Here is an 11228-nt window from a genome sequence, read left to right as displayed (position 1 = left end):
ATCAGTCTTCTCTTTGTGTGAGAGGCATCCTAGAACCAGATTGAGGAGTTCTTATCCAATGCCTGAAGGGAGGTATTGTCGTGTTGCCTTTACAGGAAACTGATCAGAGCTCATGGCTGGAATAGGCCATGATGTTTGAGTAAATGTATGATATGCAAATTTCCCTTCAGATGGAGGATTCAATGTTTTGGACTCAGACACTAATAAGTTAGGTGCCAGCTGTCACAGCTCAGCTCCTGGAAACCTCGGGAGCCCGTTGGAGGTTGCAACATCTTCTCCTGGGTGGAAGGAGCCACCCATCCTTTGCGAATTTGGTTTTGAAATACAGCTGGAATAAATGTTGGACTCCAAGGTAGCTTGTCCATTGCCAGGCAGTGAAGAAAGGGGACTGAGGCTCACCTTTGGACTTCCTGATTGACATCCCACGGTCAGATCTGGATATTCAGTGTGTAAATTCATTCTAATAATAATTATTTTAAGAATTGTGTACAATTTTTTCTAATTAGGTATTTTATGCACAGATTAGGAAAAGAATTGATTTCGTTCACCTGATAAATTTGCATTGAACCTGATTCTCACATTTTATGTTCATGAATTGTAAAGGAAAGCTTGAATAGAGGGAAGATTCTCCATGTCTTGCTTTTGAGAGAGAGATATGGGTTTGGTTCAAAAGGTGATTAGAACCTTCCCATCCTCTAATATATTATGGAGGATATTAACTGCTCTTCATCTTTGATATATTAGAATATTATGTTTATAATTACTATTTTCTATTTAAGGAGGGTGTTTTTGTAAAAAAACATGATCTTTTTCTGATTAATAGCTCCTTCAATGCTATCTATGTTCTCCCTGGACTGTGACTCTGCAGCTGATTAACTGATTCATGATACTACTGAACAACTTTTTGGTGACCTGAGTTTATTTTTGAAAGACCAATACCTTCATTTGCCATTCTTGTACTTCCTGTCCTTCTGCTTAAAGCACTTTGTGGTATTTTTTTGTGTGTGCGTGACAAAAAATCAGCCCAGTTTATTTTCATTCAAGGCATCTTTATTGAAAATGCCTTGTGTCCAGGCTCACTTTGTTTTCCCTTTCCAATTCTTATGGACAACTGGTTAACTAATCAAGTCACTCCCAAGCCCCATTTCTGTTAATCCCTGTGTGTAATAAGGTGATGGGTCTAAACATTTATTTAATAAAGAGAATATCACATCTGTTGAACATCACTTATAGGAGTTACAAAAAGGAGGCATCCATTTATTCTTTCAACAAATATTTGTTGAAGCCTAAGATGCATAGCATGCTATTCTCTATGTTGCCGGATATTATAGGATGTAAAAGACCTGGCTCACAAAAGCATCGAAGCTAATGCTGCTAACTTCATTTTGTCAAGCAATTTGGTGTGGGAAATAACCAGTGGGAAAGCAAGTGGGGAAAGAAAAATAAGTAGAAAGACTCTGAACATATGTTCAGCACAGCAGGAGACAGCGTTAGAGACCTGGAATCCAACTTGTAAAAAGAAAGTGTAGTAGCTTGCATTTTGAAAAAAACCCCATATGGGAAAAGATCATACTTTGTGGCAAAGACACAACAGGGAGACCCAGATGAGATCATGAGTACTTTCTTTGTGGAATCACAGAGAAGAATTTAGGCTTAGGAAGCCCATTAGCAGATGACATGCCCAGGAGCAACACTTAGCCTCTGCCTGGGCCTTTGCAGTGGCTTGTTTGTGTTGGAGGCTTATGAAGCTCTGAACATTCAACTCATTTACCTTTGAGTTTAGCATGTTCTGTGCAGAAAAGTATTTACACTGCAGTCTCATTGTTATCTAACATTTTAGAAAACTAGCTACTTGTTGGTAGTAATTGTATAAAAACATAAAATTAACCACTACCTAGAATCATTTTTAGGATTTCTTTACTTTAAATCTAACATCGATGTAATAAAACCCAAAAACTAAATTAAGATTATTTGGCTAGTTAAATAAATTTTCAAATGCTTTCACGTCCCTTGGGGACTAAAGTTCAGTAAGAATTGAAGTCTTGTCATACTGAATGCTGGAAAGAGCCAAACACCATGTTGAGAGTCTGTAAGTCTTCTGTACCAGCAAAGAGAGGCAGTAGAAGAAACACTTACCTACTCTGCATAGCAGAACTATTAGGCTGCCATTCATCATGCAATTTTTGGCAGTCATACAGAAACACATTTCTAGGTCATCAGACAGTTAAGTTCTGAAAAGGATTTTGCAAGAATCAAATCACATGTGAGCTGAGTCAAAAATCAGGAGGTTGCTCTGTAGGTGAAGAATGTGGCAAACATAAGGTCTGAATGAAAGCAAAATTGAGAGTCAGCAGTGCAGGTTCTTGGAGGCGAAAGCCCAAAAGACAGGCCAAGAAATGCTTTCGATGTTGGACCATGGGGATAAAATGATGAGTTGTCAAATTACTAACGAGGTGAAAAAAACAAAAGGACATTCTGCAGCCAGGGTCATGGGACCAGAGGTGTTGCCAGGTCAAGTGACATTACCGGGCGGCCTATTTCTCCGAGGTTTTTCTTGATGCACGTCATTTAAGTTAACATCTTCACTCTCTGTGTTGTATTTTATGGATAGGGTTATCTCTAGCTGAAGTTTTTTGGAGTATTTACTCCGTGACATCATTTGCTTCCCCCTATTTCAAGGTAAGTTGGCTGAGACAGGACGTTTCCTACTTACCCACTATCTCCCAGCTTGTGAACAGTTACTAATAGCACTCAACTGATTTTTTATTTTTTTTTTAAATAGTAATGAGGTCTCACAGGGTTGCCTCGGGCTGGTCTTGAACTCCTGAGCTTAAGGGATCCTCCCTCCTCGGCCTCTCAAAATCCTAAGATTATAGGCGTGAGCCACCACTCCTGGCGGTACTCACCTGTTAAATGAATGAATAAATGAAATGAACATTTTTCAATAACAACCTTGCCACATCGTCCCTTTGGTGTAGTGTGCACCAACGAGTGGTAATGTAAGATTCTATTGTTGAGTAAAGCTCAGATGTTTTCAGCAGACAGAGAGCCTGCGAGCAGAGCAAGCGCTGATAATAGTTCTTGCTGTTTGTGGGTGTGTACAGTGAATTTTAATTCACCTTGTTTATATAAGAAGGGTATAATATTAAATATAATTTTGGCATAGGCTTTAAAAAACAACAGCCTTAATATATTGATAAATTAATACTTTGGGCTGTTGTCTCTTTTCTCCCTAAAGAAAATTCAGTTAGAGTTAGGGTCATGTTGTCCCATAATGTTTGACAGAAGAGCATTTGAATTCCATAACCAATTTTTAGAAACAGTAGCCTGAGTTATTTTCTTCCCTAGTGCAGTTACCATGGAATTGATATAAAAACTTGGATATTTCTATATTACTCATTTCAGAAATGTGTTCAACTTTAAGGAATTATTTGGGTCTTAAAACTATTTTGCAACCAACTCATCTATACCATCATCTCCTGGCTCACCTTCAAGCAATGTTGTCTGTCTCTCTGCTTTTACCTCCTTAAATTGGAGCTGATATTTTACATCTAATCTGTTGTAGACAAGATACAAATTGCATGAGGGCAAGGACATTATCTGGTTCATTCCCTGCCTAGGCCTCAATGACGTAGTGAATGCATAACAACAGCAATTCTAATAAATGAAGGGGAAGTTAGTGGGCTGTTTCAAGCAGTACTTCCTGAAACAGCTGTGTTTTGGTGGGGTTCAGAGTCTGGTTTTTGACTCTGCATGTTTGGAAATTAGTTTGTATTCGATTTTGAAAAATGAGATCATAAACCTTTTTTGAAATTTAATTTTTAATCATATTTGTTCAAAAGTAAACCACTGCTAAAAGGCGTATAACAGTGTCCTCTTTCTCCCTTACCTTTCAGCCCACAACTATCCTCCTCACCAATGTGATCCTTCTTTGGAGCTGAGAAATGTCATCTTTCTTAGCTTTTCTTGTACTTACCTCTTTATTTCTAAATCTGATATAGTATTGCTTTATTTTGATTATTAGTTTTAAACATTATCCAATCCTATCACTGTGTGGTGAAAAATCTGTAGTTGGTATTATCACTATTAAAACTAATGTAAATGCTATTCACAGTGAACTCAAGTAGCACACCGTATTTGTAGTACATTATTATAGTATATTTTCCTCGGTTAAGAACTGAAAGCTTTTCTTTCAGTTTCCTTAGTTTACCTTGAAATTATGGTTAAGTCATCATGCACCTTCTAACAGCTCTATAAAATACTGCCTCATTCAAATTCTTGTAAGTCAAATCTACCTGCTAATCTCTCCATTTTTTCTTCATCTCTCTTCCCCCTGGAAGCATCCTTTGAGTGGGGTGGCTGGTCCCATCTGCAATGGCTCTCCTCTGTGTGAAGCTTCTGCCCAACTATAATCTTGGACCCTCTGTCACCTCCTTGTCATTTCTTTTGTCTCTCTTGATTTTTGGATTACCTGCTTTCTGATCGTTAGTCTTGGCCTGTCTTGGTTCGTCCCATTATGGGTAGAGCATCCACTAGTTCCTGGAGAAACAGAGTTCACAGGTAACTTTTTTGTGTGACAGCATTTCATAAAATATCCTTATTTCATTTTCATGTAAGGCTGATAGTGCCATTGGGGGTGGACTGCTAGAATGGACGTCATTTACATGAAGAATTTGAAGTGTATTGTGCTACTGTTGTAGGACTTTCTCCTTAGTTCAGCTAAAAGCCAGGATCTTGTCACATGACCGTGAAAGATTAGGCTCGCAGATACTCTGAAGGGTGAGAAGAGCAGGGATCACTGGGTAAAAGGGAAAAAAAGGGAAACAGAGACCCTCAGCAAAGCGACAGTCCTGCTCGTAGGTTTCTTGCTTCACAGATTGAATCCCCAGATACCACTCTGGAACAAGGGAAGCCAGGCTCCTCTCCCCTGCAATGGGCGCGAACTTCCCATGGCTCCACCCGGTTCTCCCAGTGCACTGGCTAGGAGGAGGGTCTCCGGGGACCACTTTGTGCCTCGCTGTCTCACTACTGCCCTCTAGCTTTCTATGTTGCCATTTAAAAGCAAAAGCAATTTTTATTCCTCAGCTTTTAATGTACCCCCTTTTTCTCCCTGGAAACTTTCCTCTTTATTCCTGTTTTTTCTTTTTCTTTTTTCTTTCTTTCCTTTTTTTTTTTTTCATTTATAACTTTAGGTACTTGGTAGTGAGTCTTTTCCATCTGGGGACTTCCATCTTTCAGAGTGAGGAATTAGCTGATTTTCTCTATGGAACTCCTGTTAGTCAGCTGTTGGGCCTTTTTGCTTAGTATTTTCTTTAATCTTTCCTCTCCTATTGGTTATTTCTTTATGTTTTTGATCTTCCGAGTCTTTTGTTGAATTTTTATTCTCTAATATCTATTTCCTGTTTCATGAGTGTTCCTTTTTAAGCTTTTTCATGTTTTTCCGTGGTTTCAATACCTCTCTTGCCTCCAGGGATATAAATTACAGTGTTTTTTGGTTGTTCTTTTTGTTGTCGTTGTTGTTTTGATTTTTTGCCCCTGAATTCACTATGGTTCTTTCCTCATTTTAATTTTAGACATTGTCTACCATGTTTTTGTTCTTTTCTAATTGATATCAAGTCCTTCCGAAGTAAATATAAAGTTCTACGGGTGTAGGCTGCAGTTTTGCACTGCTAGACCTCCTGAGGTTGCCACAACTGGCTGGTTAGCTTCTGTGTTGTGAAATCTCCAAATGCCTGCATGCCCACAGCAGTTTTCTAGGAGGCAGTACATTCTCTCTTACTCCTACCTGGGGGTTATAAGCTTGGCTACCAGCATTCTAGAATTTGGTGGAAAAGAAAAGCTCAGGGTCCACAGTTCAGTTAGAATAATTCTGTTTTGTTTTTTTTTTCAATATGGTACTTTGCTGTCTTTGAGGCCTCATGACAGCAGGTGTGTAGAAGTGGGGCAGCCATCTGAAGGTGCTCAGAGTGGGCAGGAACCAGGAAAGTGAGGCTCAGTTTCTCAAATTCTCTCCCTGATTTCTTCCAATTATTCGGTGTAATTACAATTTCTGAGCCTTTTCTAACTTTAGGGGCCAAATATCTTAGCATATCCACCTGCAAGGGCTTATTCTCCCCTACTCTCCTAAGTTATTTATTGTTCCTACATTGACTTTAGTCTTCAAACTCTGACTTGGAACTATAGATATCTATTAATTCCTAATGAATACATATATTCAATTTTTTGTTTATTTGTTTTTGTTCTATTTTCCTGAATTCTATGGGTTGAATTTATTTATTTATTTGATTGGTTTTTTTTTGAGACGGAGTCTCCTCTGTTGCCCTAGTTGCAGTGCAGTGGCACCATTTTAGCTCACTACATCCTTGGCCTCCCAGGTTCAAGCGATTTTCCTGCCTCAGCCTCCCGAGTAGCTGGGACTGCACCAAGCCTGGCTAATTATTTGTAATTTTAGTAAAGACCAGGTTTCACCGTGTTAGCCAGGATGGTCTCAATCTCCTGACCTTGTGATCTGCCCACCTTGGCCCCCTAACGTACTGGGATTACAGGTGTGAGCCACTGCACCTGGCCAGGGGTTGGATTTTGAGAGGAGAGGAGTGGAAATGTCTTGGTTCCATCAATTTAAAAATCACAGATCTGGTGATCAGACTGTGAGGGATAGATTCACATCATAACAACACTTGTCAGAAATTTATGCTTTAAAGAGAATTGCAATGTATTAATTCAGAAGCCAAGTAAAGGCCTAAACGCTCTTATAGTAAAGTTAAGTGTTCTTTATGGTTAACGTTGTCCCATTACCTAACCTGATGCCACATCCCTCATGTAAGTAGGTGCCTGCCAAAATAAATAGAATGATTAAATTGGGAAGCCAGGAATTACCACTGGACAGCTCTAATAATTCCACTCTTCTTTCTCTATTCCTCATGAATTCTACTGATTCCTGTTAAAAAATAGATTGCACAATTATTTGAGTGAGAAAAAATATTTATGAAGTGTCCACTCTGTATGATATATGGTAGTATGCATTATTTCATTATTCTTTGTCAGATATTATTTACATTTTAAATTTATGTCTTTTTAGTGAGATTCCAGGGAAGTACCTGGTTTCCTGATGAATTTAAGGAATTCCCATTATATGGTTTAATCATTTCCTGGGAAGACTTTCACATGTGACCAAATACATTCATTTTATGATGCTTTCTATAGCTTTTATTTTAATTGTTGATATTTATGGCTTTGTTCATAATTCTATGTATAATTTTTTGTTTACCCATATTATACATTGACTACAGACTCAATATTATACAAAACCTTCACTGTTTATTTTTCCATAATAAACAAGGAAAATGAAGTGTTTGTATTTGGAAGAGACTTCAAAGGCAGATCAGAGTCCAAAACCTAGCACTTGCCCTCACTCCAGTTTGATGAAAAGCTAATTTAAAAAAAGGGGGGAGGGTAGAGTAAACAAAACACATATGCAGAAATACAATAACAAAAATATATATTGTCCATCACTGCACATTCTTATCCTTCCTGGAAAGAACTTCAGTGACTGTGAAGGTTTTCAGAGGCTGGATGGTCCCCTGAAATTTGCACCTGGTCCTGAGGTGAGCCAGATTGGCAGGAAGAGAAGGCAGAGCTGATTCCAAACTGTTATTCCTTAGCCAATCACCAGAGTGACAAACCTTGAGTGAGCTTGAACCACAGATGCCCGCTAGATGTTCATCCCTGTGTTAAAAAAAGATTTGGTGAAAATAGTGGCTGGTCCTGAGCCCAGCAAGGATGGAGACGAAGAATGATAAGTTATTCATTTCTAAAATTTTTATAAATATAGGACTTGCTTAACACTGACTGCTGACCTTGAATTCCCTTCTTCTGAGTATGTCTGCAATTCTAAAAGCAGCCCCAGAAGGCTGAAAAACGACTCACAAAGTGGCTATTAATAAACAGTGGTACATATAAGTGACAGAAGTCCAAAGTGTGTACAGATGTTTTACTTTAATATCGTAATGAAATGCTGAAGCGATGCAGGTGTTCAGCATTCACAGCTTTGAACACCACAGAGTGCATGTGTGTGTGTGTGTGTGTGTGTTTGTGTGTGTGTGTATGTGTGTGCCTGTCAGTATATGCCTGGGTATGTATGCAACTTACGCACATGTACTTTGGGGAAGCACTTACTATGTGCATTCTGCAGTAACAAATCATGATTTGCTTTCAATCATTGCTATATTGATTTAAGTGAGAATGTGCTCTTAATTCATGCTTCCCTTTCCAATGTTCCTTGGTTTCAGCAATATCAATGACTATACTGTTTTAGTCTTGTCTCACACTGCTAATAAAGACACACCCAAGAGTGGGTAATTTGTAAAGGAAAGAGTTTAATTGACTCACGGTTCCACATGGTTGGGGAGGCCTCACAATCATAGTGGAAGGTGAATGAAAAGCAAAGTCATGTTTTACATAGTGGCAGGCATAAGAAAATTTGTGCGGAAGAACTCTCCTTTATAAACCCATCAGATACCATGAGACTTATTTACTACGATGAGAACAGTATGGAGGGAACTGCACCCACGGTTGAATTGTCTCTACCTGGCCCCACTCTTGACATATGAGGATTGTTACAGTTCACGGTGAGATTTGGGTGGGGACACAGTCAAACCGTATCATCTACTTAACAAGAAACTTAATAAATTAATGTTGGACCCATATATTTTAGGGATTTTTCCAGTATAATTTTATTTATTTATTTATTTTCAGACAAAGTTTTGCTCTATCACCCAGGCTGGAGTGCAGTGGTACTATGTCAGCTCACTGCAACCTCTGCCTCCCTAGTTTGAGTGATTCTCATGCCTCAGCCTCTAGAGTAGCTGAGATTACAGGCATGTACCACCACACCTTGCTAATTTTTGTATTTTTAGTAGAGGTGGGGTTTCATCATGCTGGCCAGGCTGGTGTCAAACTCCTGGCCTCAAGTGATCCACCTGTCTCACCCTCCCAAAGTACTGGGATTACAGGTGTGAGCCACCACGCCCAGCTACCAGTATGATTTTAATGAGATTAAGGCTGGTTGGTCTCATGGGAAAAGAAAACATTCAGGTCTCCTATTTAGATTGAGTTCACCTCAAAATATAGCAAAAAGATACAAATTCAGTCTATTTCCTAAGTCAAGTTGGTCAGTAACATCTTCATACATAGAAAGAGATTTTTCAATATTTAGAAACCAGCTACCTGGATCTCACATGACCACAATTGAATAGAATTAGAAGATCAAATACTTTGACATAATGCAGGCATTACTATTAGGGATGAATTGATGAGTTCCCTTTTTTGGCCCAGCTTCATTTCTGGATGTGTTGTCTTGCCCTCCATTTTGCTTTTCAGTCCTTTAATCTCCATCTTTATCCTCCCTTCTCCTGGCCACCACCTCCTCTCTCATTTTATGGAATAAACTGTAATGTGAAAAGCATCTTCAAGAAATTTTATCTTATGGCCTTTCTTAAGGTAATTCAAACTTGTGCTTGGCCGAAAAAGAACTGTATGCTAAATTTATGTATGTTCCCAGAGACAGAGAGAAACTATTTTTTCTCTGTCCCCTTCATGAGACATTTAAACAAGTGAGTAACAGGTGCTGCATGCCTGGAACACACTGTACTCTGAATATTCTCGTAAGAAGTTGTGCACTCTGGGGAGAGCATTTCATTTCTAAGTCCTCATGAGCAACACCTGTGCTTGGTCAGTCACTGGAAGGATACACCCTTAGTCATAAAAGGGATTTTGTTGGGCTATGGATAGAATTGTTTCATTAAATACTTGGGAAGGAAGCTGATAAATTAAGTCTTCCAGGTTGGATAATAACTTCATATACTTTAGGATAAGCTGTTTCATCTGTGCTTTGAGTGGAAGAAATAATGCAAGTTGCAAAATTGAACCACCAAACTAGTGTATTATTATAATTTGAAAAAAAAGTTTACTTTTTCTAATAAGAAATATAAAACTTTATTGTGCCAAAGTGGTGATACTCAAGTAGGAAAAGAAAAAAAGAGAGTGATATAAAAAACGACATATTGGTTAGTTGGATTGAGAGGCTAATCTCCATGTCTTTTGCATTAACCTCAGAATTAGCAGATATATCTCATGGACTCAGCTTAATAAAGACGATTTATACAGTGCTATGGATAACAGAAGAGTTCTAGAGACAATATTTGTAAGCCATAAATTACTAATACATATGTACTTATGATGAATAAATTATTTTGCAATATGATGAGCATGATCTTCCTTTGAAGAGAAAAATAAAATCTAGGTTTCTGAAGGAGAATTAACTCCATTAGGCCCGAAGGGTATATGTATTTTAAGTCACTTCATTGCCTAAAGTTTTAAGCATCCTAATGGCTAGAAATTACGCATTTGGCCATACAGAACATCCTCATAACGCCCCCAGGCAGACCTGTACCAAAATTTAAGCCAATGCTTGATGACTTTTATAAGCATGGCAGGTGCTTTTCTTCTTTTCATCCCTCCCATCTCCTCCCACCCCACTGCGTGTGAATCAACCACTATCCAGCTCCAATATCGCCATACTGCTGTTTATCAATTACAAGTCAAGTTATTTTACAAAAGTGACCATATCCTGAATTCCATCTGTGATTTAGTGTTCCAGTTGAAATATTTTATGTCTGCCTTCCAGATTTTTTTTTCTTGAGACAGGGTCTCAATGACCCTGTTACCCAGGCTGGAGTGCAGTGGCGCAATCTTAGCTCAATGCAGCTTCAACTTCCTGTATTCAAATGATCCTCCTGCCTCAGGCTCCCAAGTAGCAAAGATTACAGGCACATGTCACCATGCCTAGCTAATTTTTAAATATTTTGTAGAAATAGGGTTTCACTATGCTGTGTATCTTGGTCTAAAATTCCTAGCTTCAAGCAGTCCTCCTGTCTCGGCCGCCCAAAGCATTAGGGTTACAGGCATGAGCCACTGCACTTGGCTTCTGCTAGGTTTTAATTATTTGGAATGATTACAGTATAAATTTTAAGTTGTTAATCACTGGAGAAAACTAGATGGCGTGGGGGAAGGTTGTCCTAGTGACAACAGGTCAATATATGAGGCCAGAAGTTGTTGAGATCTAAAAACAGAACACTCAAGGCCTGACCCCAAGAATATTTCAGTTCATATTTCCAGTGTATTTCCAGCAGTCTAGAGGAAATTTTCACTTGCATGTTTCCTCACATCTT

General features: G+C 38.7%; 1 long non-coding RNA gene across 1 annotated transcript; it reads left to right on the top strand.

Annotated features, from left to right (window-relative positions):
- The first annotated feature begins 376 nt into the window (after positions 1 to 376).
- LOC116550703 lies at positions 377 to 4797 on the top strand. Its single transcript, XR_004268536.1, has 3 exons — positions 377 to 449; positions 3897 to 3968; positions 4490 to 4797. It is a non-coding gene; the product is annotated as an uncharacterized LOC116550703 (long non-coding RNA).
- The last annotated feature ends 6431 nt before the right edge of the window (positions 4798 to 11228 follow it).

Source organism: Sapajus apella, unplaced genomic scaffold (genome assembly GCF_009761245.1).
Source record: "Sapajus apella isolate SASKATOON/1434 unplaced genomic scaffold, GSC_monkey_1.0 scaffold8, whole genome shotgun sequence".
In the NCBI taxonomy this organism is placed as follows: Eukaryota; Metazoa; Chordata; class Mammalia; order Primates; family Cebidae; genus Sapajus; species Sapajus apella.
This window is presented reverse-complemented; position numbering and strand designations above follow the sequence as displayed.